This window comes from Lampris incognitus, chromosome 5, assembly GCF_029633865.1.
Source record: "Lampris incognitus isolate fLamInc1 chromosome 5, fLamInc1.hap2, whole genome shotgun sequence".
NCBI classification, from domain to species: Eukaryota; Metazoa; Chordata; class Actinopteri; order Lampriformes; family Lampridae; genus Lampris; species Lampris incognitus.
The window spans coordinates 23,259,087-23,280,314 of NC_079215.1; positions in this window are offsets into that span (position 1 = coordinate 23,259,087).

A 21,228-nucleotide genomic window follows, 5' to 3' on the forward strand; every position below is an offset into this window, starting at 1 on the left:
CTGTGATGCAAAGTCAGTTTCAGAGAAATCTGACTATAAAGTTGTATTGTATCATATTGTATTGTATCGTATTGCATTGTATCGCATTGCATTGTATTGCATCGTATCATATTGTATCGTATCATATCGTATTGCAAGAAGTGTGTCCTCTCGTGGAGTCAGTGTTTTGTCAGTGTTTTCATAGCACTTGATTTCCTGAGTGACTGCCAGGAACGTGAATGACTCCACAGCTGAGACTGTTGAAACTTTGATGTTGAAAGGGAGCAGTCAGGTCTATCACAGCAGTACGCAGTGTGTTTGATATGTACTTACCCCTGCTTCACATTGTGTGTCCTTTCTGTCAGGGAGTGGGTGATCTGTCACAGTCAGCTTGGAAAGCGTTGCCTTGTAGCACAGTATTGAAGAAATAATTGGGATTTTTTTTTAAGTCTGCTTTTTTAATCCCTGTTTTATACTCACTGCTCATAGGTTTCATTTGAATAGTCATCCATCCTTTTCTTTATACTGGACATGCAATTCCAGTTTGCCATCTGTGGTTCAATGGGCAACAAATTCACAATACTCGTTTGCTGGGGGAGGGGGGGGCACTCTACGGTTCAGCCAAAGCTAGCAAGATGCTTCAGCAGTCTATTGTAGTGAATTGCAGTAGTCCTTTTAAAACTTACCAGTAGATTTAATGGTCAGTTACAATTGTTTCTTACTGTGCTACTTCCTGCAACACTGCCTCGCCTGCAGATGTCACTACACTGTGGCACAGCAAACCAAACACTTACACTGGGTGCACCCTAGAAGAATTTTCAAATCCTAACCAGTGTTGAAAACGGGGGAGAACGCACACATGAGGACAGTTTTTACTGATTTTTCATCTTTCAATTGTCAGAAGGCGCACACAGGACACAGGTTTACAATGATGTCTTATGGAGTATCAGAACACAAACATCAAACAAGTCAAGCTGAACCCAGTTATCTTTTTTTTTATTTCTGATTTTTCCCTTTTTCTCCCAATTTAGTGGCCAATCGATCCCTATTTTAGTTCAAACACTCACCCTCGTATGACATGCATAAACCCAGTTATCTTAAGATAATGCAAACGAAAGTCAAAGTTAAAAGTTATTCCCCAAAATTTCCAATCTTACCAACAATAGTTCATCACATTGCTGAGCTACATCCCTGGTTCAGCTTGCAGGAATGACCATCTTACTTACTGTAGGTAGTAGTAACCATTGATAAATAACCCCAGCCAGCGCAACTGAGAGGTCATTTAAAATGGGAAATCATTTACACAGTCTAGCTGAGACACTAGGGTTATGCTGTTGTTGTTTAAGGCTTGTGTTTAGATGTCCCGTAAGACACCATTGTAAAGCTGAGTTTAGCAGTAGTCCTGTGTTCAAAATCTCCAAAAGGAAGCCGGTAAATAAAATGTTATCAAAGCCCATATGCATGATGGCAAAAACTACAAAAATAAGATCCAAGTTGTAAAAAGCCAAAAGTTTACAAAGGGCATCCTGGTCTAAGTCTCAGTGCTGTCAAGAAGTTGTAGGATAAAGCTACACATTAGTTGCAACTTCCATGCACTTGATAGCTCTGTAGATCAGTGGTTCTCAACTTTGGTCCAATAGACTGTAGACAACGGATCCATTGTCATTTAGGTCTGTGATCCTAGGTATTATGGGTACTAATGAAGGTCTTAGTGCAAGTTCAGTCAGGAAGACCTTTCCCACATCTTCAGCCTTTCAGACTACATGACAATACTCTGTCATTTTGTAATTTCATAGAGAAAAAATGTATACAACAGACACTCCTATTGTCAACACAATAGGAGTGTCTGTTGTATACATTTTTCTCTATGAAATGTAGGTAGATGGCTGTGAACATAACTGTAAAACTGATCTATACTTTCCTATATCCATTGCATGTTCTACTGGGATTCAGCCAATTGTCTTTAGGCACATTTTCCACACTTCCTACAACCATAATAGGCAGTAAATACTCTTTCTCTACCCAGCTACACCCTTGGCAATCAGCCGATGATGTCATTTACCTGTCATTTTAAAGCTGCTTACCTAATGCCTCCTTGCGATCATTTCAAGTGCTATGTGCCTTTTTTCATCTGCCCCCCCCCCCACACACACACCTCCCCAAGTGTACTGGTCCCATCTATCTCCCACCACCACTGCCCAGATGTGTCAGGGGAGATGCCCCAGTATTACATATGTAAGATTATGCATCCCTATAAATGTACATTTAAAATGTCTCTTTTCACGATGGGGTCAATACCAAAACAAAGTTCGAGACATTTCAAGTTCAAATTCTTCATCAATGTTATGATGAATTACTTTTTGTATATTAAATTGTATCTCTGTTGATTAAAGAACCATCGTGAAACTTCTCTACATCCAGCATCCATAAAAGCAGCATAGATCATAGACCAGCAAACACATTACAAACACATGGTCATACATCACACACCAAAGACCATCAACCGGTCTCTGGTCTATGGTGGAATTTAATCTATGGTCTATAATTGATCTGTGGTGACCATAGATCAATTATAGACCATAGATCATTGATTATAGACTATAGACCACAATTTGTAAATCGTGGACCCCAGACAGTATGCCCCATAGACAATCAATCAATCAATCAATCAATCAATCAATCAATCAATCAATCAATCAATCAATCAATCAATCAAGTTGCATTGACCAAATGGGGAAGGAGGAAAAGACATTGTGAGAAACAGAAAAGGAAAATGAAGATATGTTGATATGAAAAATAAAAGCGATCAAAATGATGGCGTAAAAGGCCAATGAGGTAGTCATGTTTAGCTGTTAAGTAAGCATAGGAGAGTTGGAGAAGGAGAAAAATATATTACAAGCCACAGAGAATGAAAGAGGTAGGGATTTGAAAGAGATGCTAAAAAAGAGGGAGGAGGGAGAAAATTAAGGAGAGACAGGGAGAGAGTGAGACAGGCTGAGAGACAGACATCAGTTCCTTCCACCCACGCTTCCCTCTTGGTCTATTAATAGAACCCAGAGTACATTCGGGAGGAAAATCAGCCAATTACAGTCAAGCTACTCTAACACTGATAACCCCTCTCACACATGCATGAGTGCGCACATGCACACAGACACAGACACAGACACAGACACACACACACACACACACACACACACAGAGCTGTCAGACTTGCTAATGTCTTTGTCACCTGGCTCTTCTGTTTGGGGACTAACAAGCTCTGAGCGTTAAGCAGTTCACAAGTCCCTCAAATCATTTAATTAATTAAGTTTTAGCTGCAAAAGAGGAAAGGTTGAAATTCTCTTAATTCAGCCTACAATAGATCAGGTAATGCTGACAAACTGAAAGGCAGTTTTTCCAGCGATGTGAAAGACAGCGTGAGATATAAAGGCGTTTCAAGGTTTCTTGGCAGCAAGAGCTTCCTTTCTAATCACTATTACAATGCTGAGGCAGTAACTTGGACAATGCTCACCATCAGCTCTGCATGAAATTGTCTTGCACTGAATTCTACCTTCCTTCCAATAGAAAGTCAGTCCATTACTGTCTTTATACATGCACAATAATCCAGGTGAGGAAATCCCAGAAAGTTGAATCAGTTCATCTGGACTCAAGTTTTAGTGAAATATTTCTCCCACTAAACCTTGTGTCCAGATGAACTAATTCAACTTTCTGGGCTGTCTATTACCACTTTATCAATTTTAATAATACTAATTTCATGGTCATTAAAATGAAATATCAGCTAGTTGTCTTACTAGTCATACATTTTGTTAATCTTGAGTTTCAATTAAACACCAAATTCACATCAAGCACTGTATATGTATTGTACGTGACAAGCTTTAGTGGATTTAAGGGGAAGAACATAACTGGAAAGCAATCTGAACAGGGTGCGGTTTTTCACAAAACCAGTTCATCACACAACTGTCATGGACATGGACACCCCAGATTTGTCAGGCTTGTCTGTTTGGCTTCCTTCTTTCTTTCTTTCTTTCTCGCTCTCTCACTCTCTCTCTCTCTCTCTCTCTCTCTCTCTCTCTCTCTCTCTCTCTCTCTCTCTCTCTCTCTCTCTCTCTCTCTCTCTCTCTCTCTCTCTCTCTCTCTCTCTCTCTCTCTCTCTGCATGCTGGGAGTTTGTTGGTGGAGCGTGTGGTGAGCTTGGCGGAGAATCTGTGACTTTTTCTCAGTTTTTCTTCTTTTTATCTACTGTGTTTATTGTATGATTGTTTTGCAGTTGTGGTTGTTCTTAGTGTAGTTTGGTGTGTGTTCGTGGTTGTGTTTGGTGGATGGTGAGCCATGCTTCTAGCCGGGTATGGCGTCCCTTGAGATGCCATCCATGTCTTTGAGGATAGCACTGCGGCCCAGTACCATGGTGCAGCAGGTGCTGTTGGCAGTAGGAGAACAGGTGGGGCTTGGAAAGATCTCGTTTGCCTCACGAATGAATAAAGTGGTAGTTGTATTTTTGAAGGCACAGGGTTTGGTCAACCAGCTGATCGTAAACGATGAATTTACACTTATTCCCCGCTGGTGGTGCCTTCCACCCGGATCACCATGTCTGGAATCCCTCCTTTTATTTCCAACGAGGCGCAGGCGCAAGAACTGAGGCACTTCGGGAAGCTTGCGAGTGGATTCCAGATGGTAAATCTTGGTTGTGAGGACACCAAATTGAAGCATGTTCAGTCTCTGCGGAGACAAGTGTTTATGTATTTGGACTCTCCGACTCAAACACTGAATGTATCTTTCCATGTTAAGCATGAGGGGGGTTTCTATAAGGTATATGCTAGCTCCAGGAGTATGAAGTGTTTTGAGTGTGTCAGAAGCAGATTGCTTGTCCACATAGACAGCGCACAGCGGGGTCTGCTACAGCTGATGTGTATGACAGAGGGGGGGCAGCGGGCCGCTGCGGCCGATGTGGCTGATGGTGGTGAGCGGCGGGCTGCTCCAGCCAATGTGGCTGATGGTGGTGAGCAGCAGGCCACTACGGCTGATGTGGCAGACAGTGGCAGGCAACAAGCCGCTGCGGCCGAGGTGCTTGACGGTGGTGAGCAGCGGGCCGATGTGGCTGACAGTGACAAGCAACAGGCCACTGCGGCTGACAATGGGAAGAGGAGAAGCGGGTGGCAGATGCTGCCTGAGGCTACTTGGGCTACTCGCCCTGTGCGGAGTGAGGCTGGTGGCTCTGTGCTCAGGACTGCCGGTGTGTGCGGCTTTGTGTTTGCAGATAATTTAGCGTCGGGGCGGGGGGGGGGGGGGACCCTGTGGTCAGGACAGTGCAGAGTGAAGACGACATGGGGAGGTCAGAGCAGGTTTTAGTACAGGAGATAGAGATTCTACAGGTTGAAATGGACAGTGGGGCAGATAAGCAGGTGATGAAGCCTGCTGGTTGGCGTGACAATGTGACTGATATGGAGTGTGAATCTGAATCTGATAGTGTTTCTGTAGTGGACAGTAATTCTCAGAATGTAAAGTTATATTCATTGGAGGAGATTAAGAGTTTTCTGGGTGACAAATTTGGTAAATCGGTAAATGTCAAAGATTATTTTCCTGATGCTGACAAATATATTCAGTCAGTTACTACACTGCAAAAAGATGTTGGGTTAGATTTACTGGATAGCAAAAAAAAACCCCCCAAAAAAAACCGTTATCATCTCAAGAAACATGTCACTGGTCTAAGGAGAGATTTAAAAGTGCCTATGGCAAAAATGGTAAAGAAAATGAAATCAGTTTAGACGTATCGTGATCATAGAACACTTCATGTTTCTTCTCAGCTGTCTGTTTCTGTCTTATTTCTTACTGGTCTGACTTTCTTCATCTCGTATGCAGGGTGTAAGGGTGGCTTCATTAAATATGAGTGGGGTAGAGCCGCACAGAAAAGAGATTTAACAACAAAAGTAATCAAGCAGAAAAGACCGGATGTAGTTTTTCTACAAGAAACACACAGTGACAGCACAAATGAAATAGACTGGGGCTTATGGTGGGCAGGGCAGCATGTCCTTAGCCATGGGACAAATTTTAGTGCAGGAGTTGCCATTTTATTTTCTTCTTCCTTAAATGCAAACATTTTACCCAGCACAGAGATTGTGATGGGCAGAGTCCTTATGGTGACAGCTGAAATACAGGAGTTAAAGTTTAATTTTATTCATGTTTACGCATCAAACAATGGCTTTGAACATGAAGAGCTTTTTAAAATGTTGCAAGAAAAATTAAGTGGCATTTATCCAGGAGGGTGTATTGTATTGGGTGGAGACTGGAATTGTTAAATTGTAAATGACCCATATAATTTTGTCATAATTGTAATGATCTGTGCCCTCTGGCTATGTTAACTTAAAAAATTAATAAAGCAAGGACGACTTCTCTCGTGCTGGGTGTTTATTCACCGACCGGATTCCCACTGACGTTGTTACGTACATCACGTGACTGTTGTGGCGCTACGGAAAGCCGTAAGGGACATTAGCAAATCAAATATTACTAGCAAATATTACATCTCCCTTTTTCTGAAAAGTGCTGCTTTCTCTGCAGAGATACAGACCACGTTGAGCATGTTTATAAGCGAATACAATCTTAATAAGAAAGAATATGAAAGTAGAACTCTTATATAACTGGACTGCAACAAAGTAGTGTAAAACATTTCCTTCACTGTCTAAATGTGACACCGTAATAACATTTCATCTTTTTTTTTCATTTCATTACTGGTAACTGCAAACAGCAGGTAGGTACACAAGGTAAGTGAACGCTGTAAATATTTATTTTCAAAACATAGCAGGTATAGTACAGGTTGGTGTAAAATTCTCTCTTTTTTTAACATTCATAAGTCAAGGATTTGTCTTGGTTTGATCGTGCGACCTGACCTCGTGGTGTAACCAGGCTGTGTGTCTGGTTGTCGCTGATTGTTCGTGTCTGGAGGTTCAGCATGCTCTTGCTGATGGGCTTGTGTGTTGTTGTTAGCGCTGGTAACAGTCTGCTGTGAAGTGTGTGTGTGTGCAGTGTGAGTGTTCACTCTGCTTTGTCGCAGGTGTTGATGGTTGCGTTGGTAGATCTGACCTTCTTTGGTTTGGATGTGGTAGATCCTGTCTGTGTTCGCTGGACTTTCCACAGTTGCAGGTCTCCAGGATCCATCCTCCTGCCGGAAGCGGATTGGTGTGCCTGCGGGCAGGTGGGGCAGAGGTTTGGCTGTTCGGTTGTAGTATGCCTGCTGGCGCTGTTGACATACCTCTCTCCTTTTGTGAACATCCTCCTGACTGGCGATCTGTGGCTGCAGGTGTTTTGCTGTTGATGGGAGAATAGACCGCAGCCTCCGACTCATCAGTAGCTGTGCCGGTGATTTCAGGTTGTCCACCGGTGTGTTGCGATACTCCAGTAAGCTCATGTAGGGGTCTTTGTTCTCAGCTTTGGCTTTGTCCAGGATGCGTTTGGCCGTCTGGACAGTCTTCTCGGAGAGGCCGTTGCTCTGTGGGTAGTGGGGGCTTGTGGTGGTGTGTGAGAAACCCCATGTCTGTGAGAAGTTGCGGAACTCACCAGAGCTGTAGCACGGACCGTTGTCGCTGATGATAGTCTCGGGGATTCCGTGTCGAGCCATTGCTGCTTTCAGCTTCATGGTGACGGCAGATGAGGTGCAGCTGTAAAGTCTCTCTAGCTCGAAGAATCTGGAGTAGTAGTCCACAGTGACTATGAAGTCCTGTGAGTTCCATGTGAATAGGTCTGTGCCTATCACTTGCCACGGCCGCTCGGGTATGGCATGTGACCTCATTGTTTCCTTTGCATTTGCGCTGCGCCGTTCTTGGCATATGCTGCAGTCTGCTACCGCATCCTCGATCTGTTTCCCCATGCCAGGCCAGAACAGTAAGTCTCTTGCTCGGCATTTGCTTTTTTCCACGCCAAGGTGGCTGGCATGGATGCGCTGTATCATGTCCTTTCGAAGCTTTTGGGGGACAATGATTCTCTCCCCTTTGAACAGGATACCGTCCATTTCTGAGATTTCTGCTCTGTGGTTCCAGTATTCCTGGATGCTGGGCGGGCACTTTTTCTTTGTGTCTGGCCAGCCAGTGAGTGTGGCTCGTCTGAGTGCGGTGAGCTGTGGATCTTGCGCTGTTTCCTGCTTGATTTCTGTGAGTCTTGTGTCGCTCACAGGGATGTTGCTGAGGACTGTGTGCACTTGGGCCTCCATCCCTTCCTGTAGGTCACTGTCGTGGTGTTCTATTGACTTGCGTGACAGTGTGTCGGCCTCCGGTATGTCCTTACCGGGGCGGTGGATGATTTGGATGTCGTATTTTTGGAGCGCCAGGATCATCCGTTGCAGCCGGGGTGGTGCTGCTGCCAGTGGCTTTTTTAGTATTTCCTCCAGAGGCTTGTGGTCTGACTCCACAATCACTTTTCGTCCGTACATGTACTCGTGGAACCTCTTGCAGCCGAAGACCACAGCGTAGAGCTCCTTCTCTATCTGTGCGTAGTTTTCTTCAGTGCTGTTGAGTGACTTGGACGCATAGGCAATTGGTTTGCCATCTTGGAGCATGACAGCCCCAAGGCCACTTTTGGATGCATCCACTTGGAGTCGCAGCTCTTTCTGCGGGTCGAAATATGAGAGTACTGGACCTGGGTGCTGTGTAATGAGATTCTTCATCTCTTGGAACGCCTTGTCGTGGACTGCATCCCACACAAACTCACTGTCCTGTTTCAGAAGCTGTCTGAGGGGTGAGTTTATCTGTGAGAGGTGTGGAGCGAATCTGGCGAGGTAGTTGATCATGCCGAGGACTGTCTCCAGCTCTGCTTTGTTCTGTGGGGGTTGCATGTCCTTGACCGCCTTCACCTTGTGTGGGTCTGGTTTGATGCCTTCGTGTGAGAGCGTGTGGCCGAAGTAGCTTACCTCGGACACGCATATGTGACACTTGTCGGGGTTGAGTCTCACCCCTCGCTCCCTTGTGCGCTTCAGCATCGCTCTGAGATGCTGGTCATGTTCCTCTTTAGTCTTGCCGAACACTAGTATGTCATCCACTATGGCCGTCACACCGTCCAATCCTTCATATGTTTCATCCACACGTCTCTGGAACTCGTCTTGAGCGGACACGATTCCGAATGGCAGTCTGAGGAAACGATACCTGCCAAACACTGTGTTAAATGACGTCAACATTGAGGATTCAGTGCTCAGTTTGATGGCCCAATAGCCTGACCGCGCGTCTAACACGCTAAAGTACTCAGCTCCAGCGAGCTTTGTGGTGGCGTCCTCCAGCGTGGGGAGGGGGTAGTGAGGTCGTTGTATCACTTTGTTAAGAGCTCTGGGGTCTAAACACACTCTAAGTTTGCCTGTCTTTGGCTTCTCAACAATGACGAGTGCGTTCACCCATTCTGTGGGTTCTGTTACCTTACAGATTATGCCGCCTTTCTCCATGCTGTCAAGCTCGTCCCTCAGTTTGCTGCGTAGGGCGATGGGGATTCTGCGTGGCGGGCAGACGACCGGCGTTGCATCTGGTGTGACGCGGAAGGTGCACTCGCCTGGGAACTCTCCTATTCCCTGGAAAACATCTGCATACTCATCCATTATGCTCTGTGATGTGACATTGTTTTCCTCGCTCACAGCCATCACTATTTTTACCAAGTTTAGGTCACGGCATGTTTTCATTGCCATGACTGGTGGGGCGTTTGTGTCAATGACGTAAAAGTCCAGCATCATTGCATTGTCTCTGTACTTACATTTGAGTTTGCATGTGCCTTTCACGCTCAGCGCGCCTCCTCCATATTCAGTGAGTCTGTGTATTGCTGGTTTCAGTGTCACATTTTTGAACAGCGCCTGGAACAGGTTGGTGGGAATAGTATTGGCCTGTGCCCCAGTGTCTAGTTTAAACTTTACCTTCTGTGGAGGTGTGCCAATTCCAACCTCTACGTAAGCCTGCTCGTTGCTTTTTCCGTTGTTCTCTATTGAGATGCAGTCTATGTACAACTCTGTCTGTTCTCCCACAGCGGTGCGCTCCACTGTAATGTTGTCGAAGTACAGTTCTTCCTGCTCTCTGTCAGTGGTGTACTCTTCTGGGTTCTCTCCGACGGCATGTACTGTGCCGCGGTAGTACTTTGTCTGTCCCTGGGAGCTAGACTTGCATACTTTAGCAAAATGATTGAGCTTCTTGCATTTAATGCATTGTTTACCCTTAGCTGGGCAAGTGGCTTTAGCGCCGTGTAGCCCTCCACAATAGCTACACGCCCTGGCGGCGGTGCTAACGTTACCCTCCCTTTGTCTGAAGTTAGCGTTAGCTGCTTTGGGTGCGTTCGGTTTGTAAGTCTTTCTGCCTATTGCGTGCACCGTTTCATTTGTGCTGCCCTGGCCCATAAACTTTAGCTGTTGCTTTGCTAGCTCGTGTGAGCGGGCTACATCTATGGCTTTTTCTAGCGTTAGCTCAGCTCCCTGGCTAAGTAGCTTTTCTCTCACTCTGGGTGAGTTGGTGGCAAACACGATGCGGTCCCTGACCATCTCGTCGGCATTTGGGTAGCCACAGTCTTTGACTAGGAGCTTTAGCTCAGTTACAAATTGTTCGAAGGATTCACTCTCTCCCTGCATCTTTTCATGAAATTTATATCTGGCATAAATCGGGTTTGCTTTGGGGGTGATGTACTCAGTGTACTTATCGTAGTACGTTTCTAGCTTCTTGGCTTGTTCTCCGCTGAGTGTCCAAGTGTTGTGCACATCGCGCCCTTTTCCCCCTATCCAGAGCAGGAGGTAGCTGCATTTCTCCTCTTCGTTCTTCCCGCGCAGGGGGCCCTTGAACATTAGCTCCGTTGTTTGTCGAAATCGTCTCCATGCTTCAGGTAAGTTCGCCGATTCCCAGTCCATCCGTGGAGCTGGAACGCCGTACGAATCCATATTGGGTATTTAAACTCCGCTACTCTGACACCATGTAATGTTCTGTGCCCTCTGGCTATGTTAACTTATAACATTAATAAAGCAAGGACGACTTCTCTCGTGCTGGGTGTTTATTCACCGACCGGATTCCCACTGACGTTGTTACGTACTTCACGTGACTTTGTTGTGGCGCTACGGAAAGCCATAAGGGACATTAGCAAATCAAATATTACTAGCAAAAATTACAATAATATTTTTCATTATTATTGATTTGTATGGTAATCATTATTGATTTGTATTTGGTGCCTAAAGTACAGTCCTGATTGATATTAACAGCGAATTACACTTCCTTTTGTTATGTGACCTTTATTTGAAAAACTCTGGTCTCCCATGATGCTGTGCGTTGCTGCGAGAAAACGGCAGAACAAAACTGAAAGTTGGACAGGATGGTCATGTTCACTATGCACAGAACGAATTCACAACTTATAATTCACTGATCATCATCATTTATTTAGCACCTAGCTGGAAGGCGAACAGGTATGAGTGCCGATTGACTGTTTGATTCGAATTTCGTTATGTTTTTATTTACAATGTGTTCTTTGTGATTTGGAGATCGCTAATGATAAGCTAATGCTAGCTAGTGCTATGCACCCCGTACTGGTGGCTAGCTATGGGGGAAACGTGGTTGCACATATAATTTAATGATTGTTTTATGTATATGCTTTCAGCTCTTACGGTGGTTCTATGGTGTGTCTACGGTGTGACTAGTAAAATGCTGCAATAAATGGTCTGATACCGCACCATGGACCCATCAGTCGTTATTGGAATGCATCGTCTGAATAAAGTCCGGCTGGAATGCTACAAGCCACACCTTCAGTCATCCTCTGTCCTATCCCATGTCTTAAAGAAAACTAATTTGGTTGATGTGTGGAGGATGAAACACCCTTCAGTTAGACAGTACACTTGGGTCAAAATATCAGATGGCAGAGTTAGTGCAGCTAGATTAGACAGGTTTTACGTATCTAGCTCTTTTACTGCTCGAGTTGTTAATATTCAGATCCACCCAGTTGCTTTTACAGACCATCATATAGTTTTAATGGAGCTGATTTTATCTCCCACCAGAAAACCTTTTTTTGGGGGGCATTTTAATGTTAAATTATTACATGATCATAATTTTTGTGAAAATTTTAAATTGTTTGGGATTGTTGGAGATTAAAGAAAGACAATTTTCTTTCTCTTACTCAATGGTGGGAGGTAGGAAAGGCCCAAATCAGAATTTTTTGCCAGCAGTACACATATAATTACACAGCCAACATTAAGAGGGCTGTACAGGAGTTAGAAGAAGAGATAAGAGACCTGGAAGATGTTTCTGTCTCACAACTTGATCAACAGAATAATAATCTCCTACACTGTAAAAGACAGCAGCTGAACTACTTCCTGCAAGAGAGAGCGAGATAAAGGAGCATTAGTCTGAGCATGCTTCACCATACTCCAAGACATGGATGCACTAACTGCTTTCTTCTTTAATTTAGAGAAGTCAGTGGTTCAAAAAAACAAAAACAAATGGTGTGTCTTCATCTCCCTGATGGAAAGGTGACCACAGAGTCCGCTGAAACAAGTGAACATGCAGTAGACTTCTACATGGACTTTTTCAGGGCAGAGGGCTGTGATGGGGACTCTGCTGTGGAGCTTCTACAGGGCCTTCCTGAGCTGAGTCCAGAAGAACAGGATACATTGAGCTTGGACATAACTCTGGATGAACTGACTGCTACTGTCTCTCAAATGGCATCAGGCAAGGCTCCAGGAATAGGTGGCTTACCATCCGACTTTTTTTTTTGTGATCAACAATTTTTTATTTTTAAAAAACAGGACACAACAAACACACAAACAACAGGGCAGCACATTAGTAACAATGTTTAAGGACCGAAATAAAGGGGTACATTTTTTACAGAATAAAAAACTATATCCATAGTGGCTGAGAGTAAGAGACAGACATTGCCAAAAAAACAAATAATAGAGGACTGAAAAGAAAGAAAGAAAAAAAACCAAGAAAACAAACTATACATTGTATATACAACCATCCATTGCTACTAACTTCCAAAGCTGGCCTTCTCCAGGTTTGATGTTACTGGGTGTAGAGGGGTGCAGGAAGGGTGAGATCCCTTCTTTTAAGGTAGTCTGTTATGGACACAGCTATGCCTGACCATGCCTGCACAGTGGCAGACTTGGCTCTATTGAGTCATGCTGTTGTACACTCAAGAGACACTATGCTCTGGTAGGATGCCATCCAGCACTTAATTAAAGGAAGTATGGGATTAAACCACAGTGTCAGTAGGGTCTTTTTTGCTGCAGTAAAGCCTGCCAGGCTAGTCTTCGCTGATTTAAATTGAGAGACAGAGACAAATCGTCATTGAGCAGACAAAGGCAGGGATGAGGCAATATTGTTGATCCTAATAACTCTGACAGCGTTGACATAACCTGTGTCCAAAAATCTCTGATCAGTGAGCAGTCCCAAAACATATGCATTGTTGTGCCCGGCACCTGAGCCCAGGAGTGAGTACAGTTATGACTGGTAATTAGTTTCATTTTAAATATTTGATTGGTGTAGCATGTGCTCTGTGAATCATCGTATAGTGTATAAGTTGATGTGCAAGATTTTTAGAGGTACTGCTTATGTTAGACCATATCGTTTCCCAGTTTGGTTCCAGACCAACAATGCAGAGTTCCCTGGCCCACACCCCTTCAACTGCCAGTGTCTTAGTAGAGCGATCAAGCAGAGAGTTATATATACAAGTCACTGTCCTCCGAGTACCCCGCCCAGGGCCAATCCACTCCTCCATAGGATGCTCCGGCAAAGGCCCATTCCAGGGCACCCCATATGTTTTCATTGCAGATCTCAGTCTCAAGTAAAAAAAGAAAGAGGTGCCAGGTAAATCATATTCCTCCCTGATATCTTGGAATGAATGGAGTCCAGCGTTGTTAAAAATATCACTGAGAGTGAAGACACCTTTTTGTGACCATGAGGGAAATGTAAAAGGCTGCCCACCTGATTGAAGGTGATAGTTGTTCCATAGTTGAGATGTTTGATGAAATAAATCTATTTTGCTCATCATTAGTTCCACTTTTTTCCATACTTCAATAGAATTGGTTACAATGCTCCCGTATTGTAGATTAATGTTTTTGCGCCCCCCTGCCTGTATATAACAAGTCTTCCAGATGAAGTGGCTTCGCGCATGCTGCCTCCATAGCCCGCCAAGGGACCCCAGATTCCTGGTTTCTCCAAACATTCAGTGGTCTAATTTGAAAAGCATAATAATGAAAATTAAGGTTTGGGACAGCTAAGCCTCCAGTGAGTTTGGTTCTTTGAAAGGTTATAAGTTTGATTTGTTCACGCTTTCCTCCCCAAATGAACTGTGATATGAGGGAGTGCATTTCTGTGATAAATTTAGGTGGTGGTGCTAGGGGGAAAATAAAAAACAAAAAATTAATCCGAATCAAAATGTTAATTTTGATAGTTGTAACTCTGCCTTATAAAGACACATAAAGAGAGCCCCACCTCTTCAGATCATCTGTAATCTTCTTTTTCACAGCCAAAAGGTTTTCCTGAACTGTTCTACTAAGACTAGGGTAAATATTTATGCCAAGGTATGTAAAGAATGTACAGTTAGGGATGTCAGCAGTCAAACTGGTATTTAGTGCAGCGGTATTCAATGGAAGAAGAGCAGATTTAGTCCAGTTGATTTTATATCCTGCCATCCCTTTAAATAGATCAAAGAGTTTTAGGACCAGCAGTAATGATGTCCTAATATTAGATATGAAAAGAAGACAATCATCTGCATATAATGAAATATAATGTCTAGATTGTTCTATGGTTATAGACGATATTGTGTCACTCTCTCTGATGGACTGAGCCAGGGGTTATAGGGACAAGGCAAAGAGCAGAGGGGAAAGCGGGCAACCCTATCTGATTCCACGATGTAAAGGAAAGGGTTGTGATTGACATGTTCCTGTGAGAACTGATGCTGTAGCATGATCGTATAGTGTTTGTGTCATGGAGATGAAGTTAGACCCAAATCCGAATCTCCCCATGACCAGCCATAGGTAACTCCATTCCTGTCTGTCAAAAGCTTTATCAGCATCGAGAGAGAACAGCAAAGTCCTCTGGAATGGTATCTGCAACCTCAATAACATGTAGGAGCCTCCTAACATTATCTGATGCTACTCTTCCTTTCATGAATCCTGTCTGATCAAAGTGAATTAACTTCCCAACTACTGCCTCCATGCTAGCAACCAGTACCTTGGCTTAAAGCTTCACAGCTCCACAAATCAGCGAAATTGGGCGATAACTTGAGCATTCAAGTGGATCTTTACCTCTCTTGAGTAAGATGGTGATGAGTGCATTTCTCTGGTCTCTATGAAAGGATCCCTGTTCAATTGCAAAGTTTATAGAGCCCAATATAAGAGGTCCTACCTGATCCCAAAAGGCTAGATACAGTTCCGGAGGTAGGCCATGCAAACCAGGACTCTTGCCCTTTTTGGAGAGCTTTTACCGCTGTTTCAAGCGCTTCTAAAAAGGTGGGGCTTTCTAATTTTAAGCTCTCTAAGTGGTCCAGACAAGGCAAAGCGAAATTTTGAAGAAACACAGTGCACTTCTTCATGTCTACACGGCAGTCTGATGTGTAGAGACTGCTGTAGAATTTTTTGAAAACATAGTTGATTGCACTGGGATCTGTAACAACGTCACCTTCTGTTGTACGAATTGCATTACTCATTGCTTTAGATTCATTTTGTTTTAACCGGAGGGCTAATAGTCTACTCGGGTGGTTGCCATCATAATAATATTTCTGTTTGGTTCTACATAGAATAAACTCGGCTTGCTTATGGATAAATTTCTATATTCTCCCCTTAACACCTCGAGAATATTGGTGTTGGCTTCAGAGGGTGTTTCTCTCTGCGCCTTCTCCATTCTGTCTATCTCCTGCTCAATTTTAGAAAACAGCTTACTGCGCTCAGCTTTTAACATAGAAGAAAAATGAATACACGCGCCTCTTATAAAACATTTCGCTGCTTCCCCTTAATGTTTGGGGATTGTCACATGACCCAACATTCTGTTCAATAAATTCACCAAGTTGTGTTTTCATTTGTGATAGAAAATCAGCATTGCTAAGCAGAGAGTCATTAAATCTCATCTGCCTGCTTTGGAATAATCAATTAACGGTGTTAAAGTGGATGACACAGGGGCATGATCAGAGATTAAGATAGGGAGCATGTTAATAGGGGTATGTTATTCATAGGAGAAGGGCTAACAAATATATAATCAATCCTGGAGGAGGTGCCATGACGAGTAGAATGAAAGGAATAGGCTTTAACTTGTCATTACGAATGCGCCAGAGATCCACTAAGTTCAAGTCAATCAGGAAGGCTCTTCAGGATGAGGGAGGAGCTGCGTTAAGTGCGCCTGTAGATCTGGCAAGCTCTGGGGAGACTGTGGCATTGTAATCACCAGAGACAATGCAATGCGGGTCTTGATAATGTAACAGAGTCGCTCTGATGTAGGGCAAAAAGTTTTCATCAAAAACATTAGGTGCGTAGATACACGCTAATAGAAGTTTTGTATAATTAATAGAGAGCAGCACATAGACAAATCTACCATCATTGTCATTGCCATTCTCAGTAACCACAAGCTGTAATTTCCTTTCTGCTATAAACTATCAGATAGCCCCCACAGCAGAACGTCATTAATTTCAACAAACTTTGTTGGCCTGGCGGCCTGTCCAGGGTGTCTCCCTGCCTGCCGCCCAATGATTGCTGGAATAGGCTCCTGCATCCCATGACCCTGAGAGCAGGATTAGTGGTTCAGATTATGGATGGATAGAAGCTTTGTTAAGCAGTGTGAGGAATAAACAGCCCTAAAGAGCGAACAATAGCAACGTCAGTCCAAGTCCCATCACTGTTAAATAGCTAAATTAGCAGGTAGTCACAGTGTAAAGCATACAGTCCCAAGATCGTTAAGCTGTGGGCAACATTAACTCATGGTGGCGATGATGTGGCATCCATCTTGTCGCCGTTGTCCGGCTCCTGAAACAAAGTGGCCATTTCTTGGTTTTGCAGGGCTGGTGGAGGTTGAAAGGTGTTTTGAAGAAACTTCTTGGCTTTGTGTGCCATCCCAAAGTTGATAGTGTGCCCACGATAGGTGATTTTCAGCTGGTTGGCCCTATATCCCTGTGGCAGAGGGAGGATAAGGACTTACAGACATTCGATCCAGAACTGCGGCCTTCAGACTACAGACAGCGCAGCGGCTGCTATACAGCTGCGGTCACTGCTGGTTGGCTCCTGCTCAGCTGCTTCTTAGGAAAGCTGGCCGGCTTGGGTTGAATAAACAGCTTTTTTTACTGAGATCATCTGAAGCTGATCTAACTGGACTCGCACCTTTTTACAACTTGGTGGTTGAAGCCTGGCAGATGCTGTGAAGGTCACATGAACTCCTGACCCTAGACCAGGAGTGTGGCTTTTTGAGGAGCCGCTGTTTCACAATGACTTCCTTGTGAATACCACATTTTCCCCTGCTACGGTAAGGACAAAGTTTGTTGAGCCTGCCATTACTAAACTGGGCCATCTTACAAAAACATCAGGTCCTCCAGAGTTCTGAAGATGGTTGTGGAGGAAGTCTGGGAGTCCCTATCTGGGCCACTGAGGTTGTTGTTTGCTGAAACCGTGCCCCAGCTGACCAATGGGATGATGACAATGAATACGTTTTTGCCTCCCTGAACATCAGTCCTGCAGCTGGGGCATGACGAGGGGGGAGCATACTTCTTTCCCTGAATACACCAGTGCTAGGTAGTTTCATCTCTTGTGGGAAGAAGCAGTTTTACTACAGCTGTGTGAAGGTACTCAACCTTCACTCTCTGGCTGAAGTCAAGGAGTCGAGGTGGACTGAGGCTTTTGCTTCAGACTGTACCCCTAAAGGCAGGTGGAGGGTCCCGTATAAGCCTCCTGTTGAGAAACAGATGGCTGACCTCCAGTGGAGGATTATACATGGAGAAATAGCTATGAACAGACACAGAGCTCACCTGGATTCAAGCACTGGAGAGGACTGTCCTTTCTGCACACAGAGGGAAACATTGGAGTATTTAGTGGTCTCTTGTCTGCGATTAGCGGGCTTATTTAGGGCACTGCAGGAATGGGTGGAAGCTTTGGGAGAGGATTTCTCTGTCCCCTTGTTTGTTTTTGGGCCTAAATACACGACAAGAAAAGGGCTGCTTCTGGTCCTAGTAAATTTTCTGTTTGGAACTGCCAAGCTAGTGATCTGGAATACCAGGAAGAATCAGATGTTAGGTCAGGGCTGGACTGATGTGGTGCAGAGTATGAAGGGTTTGGTGGCGGCTCGTCTGAGGATAGAGCACGCTTTCTACACCCTGACCAGTAATCTGGACTCTTTTCAGGGCTCTGTGGGGGTTAAGACAGTTTTTGTGTTCACTAAGTGAAGATGGGTCACTTGTTCTTTAATTTATTATAGTCGTGTGTGTGTGTGCATGTGTGTGTGTGTGTGTGTGTGTGTGTGTGTAATTTGATTGAGCCACAGTAATGATGCATGAGATTTTGTTTTTTTAGCTTGCCAGTTTAATGTTGACATGATGGGAATGGAGGATTTTTATACTGTGATGTAAATAAAAGTTATTTTAAAAGTCAGTCAGTCAGTCTCTCTCTCTCTTTCTCTCTCTCTCTCTCTCTCTCTCTCTCTCTCTCTCTCTCTCTCTCTCTCTCTCTCTCTCTCTCTCTCTCTCTCTCTCTCTCTCTCTCTCTCTCTCTCTCTCTCTCTCTCTCTCACACACACACACACACACACACACACCATGTCGCCCTATACTTGTGGGGACCCCTCATTGACTACATTCATTCCCTAGCCCTTAACCCTAACCTTGACCATCATAACTACATGCCTAACCTTAATCCTGATTCTTACCTTAACCCTAAAACCAAGCCCTAACCCTAAAATAGACCTTTCTCATGGGGACCCATAAAATGTCCCCACAAGGTACGTAGTTTCAGGTTTTTGTAATGGGGATATTTGGTCCCCATTAGGATATAAAAACCTGGTACACACACACACACACACACACACACACACACACACACACACACACACACACACACACACACACACACACACACACACAGCAGACATATATCCATAGAGAAGTTAATGACACTCATCAGGTATTCATCATTGGACTGTCGGGCACTGTCTTTTTAATAGTAGGTGTGAATTATTAAAATTATAGAGGTTAAAGAGTAATTCGTTGCACAGTGGGTACTCCATTCATTTGGGGGGGGATTGAGAGCGAGGTGGGAAAGGGGATTAAGTCTCTAAATCTTGGAGTGTGCAGATCTGAGGATCAATGATAATCTGAGGGGTGAAGTATTCAAATAGATACAGCCACTAGCGGGTGGTAGCGATGGCCCTGAATAGGCACTTTTCTCATTGACCTGAAGTCAAGTTCAGCATTATTTATAGGTCCTAAAAATTATTTATAACAGGTTGGACTTGGCCCTTGGGATTCATCTTGTTTCCACAGCCTAGAAATGGGATGAATAATTTTTGAAAAACTAATTTATAAATGATGCATTAGGCCAATAATAGTTAGCATGTTAGCATGCCGATAGCAGCATTGTGACCAATTCAGTATTGGTTGTTTTGTGCAATGCCATCTGTTACAAGTGAAGCCATGTAGAAATTATCAACACATTCAGGTCTTGGAGGTGTGCACGACTGCGACTCTGCTAGCCTTTGCGAGCCCCAGCCACACTGAATCCACTTCTTCGCACCACTTTCCAGAGATATTATGTGTGTCTATGCAAGAGCACGCTCCAGCCTTTTATGCTTTGGCATGGATCCGCGAAAAAGCTTCTGCATTATTCTGTTTCATTATGTGATATAATGCCTCGTTTTGTGATAACAGATGTTTAATAATTGTGCTTGAATGTCAATCTTAATGAAATCCTCTTTCCATTTACGGTCGATCAAATACTTGTGAAATGATTCATGTGTTCCATCTTTCTTTTTTTTTCTTCAGCAGTGATTAACCCCACTTACAGAAGCCGGCATTGACGTTTAACTTTGCAGTCTAGCTCTTTAGCTCCCTGTGAGTGTGATTTCTCCAAAGCAAGGCCTGAGTCCCTGTAGTTTGGCAGAAATTTTGTTCTTAAATTTAGTTTTGAAATTCTGCTCAGTCTCCGGAGCATCTCACATCTTAGTTGTAGAGAGGAGCATGCTGATTTTATCCCTTGCATTATTCTACTTTGAAGGATCCATCTGTTTTTAGTCAGTGGTCGTGGGTTTGATTTTTCTCAATTTGCTGATGATTTTGCTGTCTTGAGGATCGTGAGAATACTGAACGTTTGTTTTTGCAAGCTCACAAAACCTGAAATTTTAAGGGTTAACAACTGTATGGCGAATTAAGATTTCTTCCTCTTAAGCTAAATTCATGGCTTTTGAGCTGAGGGAAATGCTCCCTGCCACGGGTCTTATGTGTCCAATTTTCTTGGAGATTGGATGGAGAAACTCACATGAAAAGTTGATATTGGTGATTAATATTCTTTAAAACCCACCTGGATGTCATTGGGGACCAAAAGGAAAGAGACAATGCTTGTGATATATCAAGCAATGATAAGATCTGTGTCAAGGTGATGGTACACAGAGGACAAAGCGTGCCTGCAGTGGGCAAATAAGGTAACAGGCAACTTCGAGTGACAAATTTGACAGTTGGTGGAGGAAAAAGTAAATGAAATAACAAATACGGTCGGTCTCCTCTTTTTTACTTAAGGTGTATTAATCTATTATTTTGTAAAGATTTATAAAGAGGTGTTCAAGTCACTTGCTTTTGAATGAAAAAAAATGCACACAGCTTTGTTGAAATCAACCAGCTATTTACCAAAATGTCCACTTTACTTTCCCTCAGATCACAGATAGTTTACAAATCAACCGTCACTGATTAAGTTAAGGGTCAAACCATCCTGATATTTCCTGCTCAGGAAGAACATGTAGTGACTATTGCTTAAATAATATTGTCATAGTGCAACATGCAGTCAGATGAAAACTCAGGCATAATGATTATCATACATGAGGGAAAACATCAGGAATGTCTGCTGTGAGTGAACCGATTGAACATTAAATGAAGAACGTGCAGAATGTGCAGAACGTGCAGAACGTGCGTGGCGGTCTGTTCCGTTGCTTAGCAACATGGGGATCGTCGGTTCGAAAATCCTCGTGTTACCTTCACCTTGGTCGGGTGTCCCTACAGAAACAATTGGCCGTGTTTGCGGGTGGGAAGCCGAATGTGGGCACGTGTCCTGGTCACTGCACTAGCGCCTCCTCTGGTCGTTGGGGGCGCC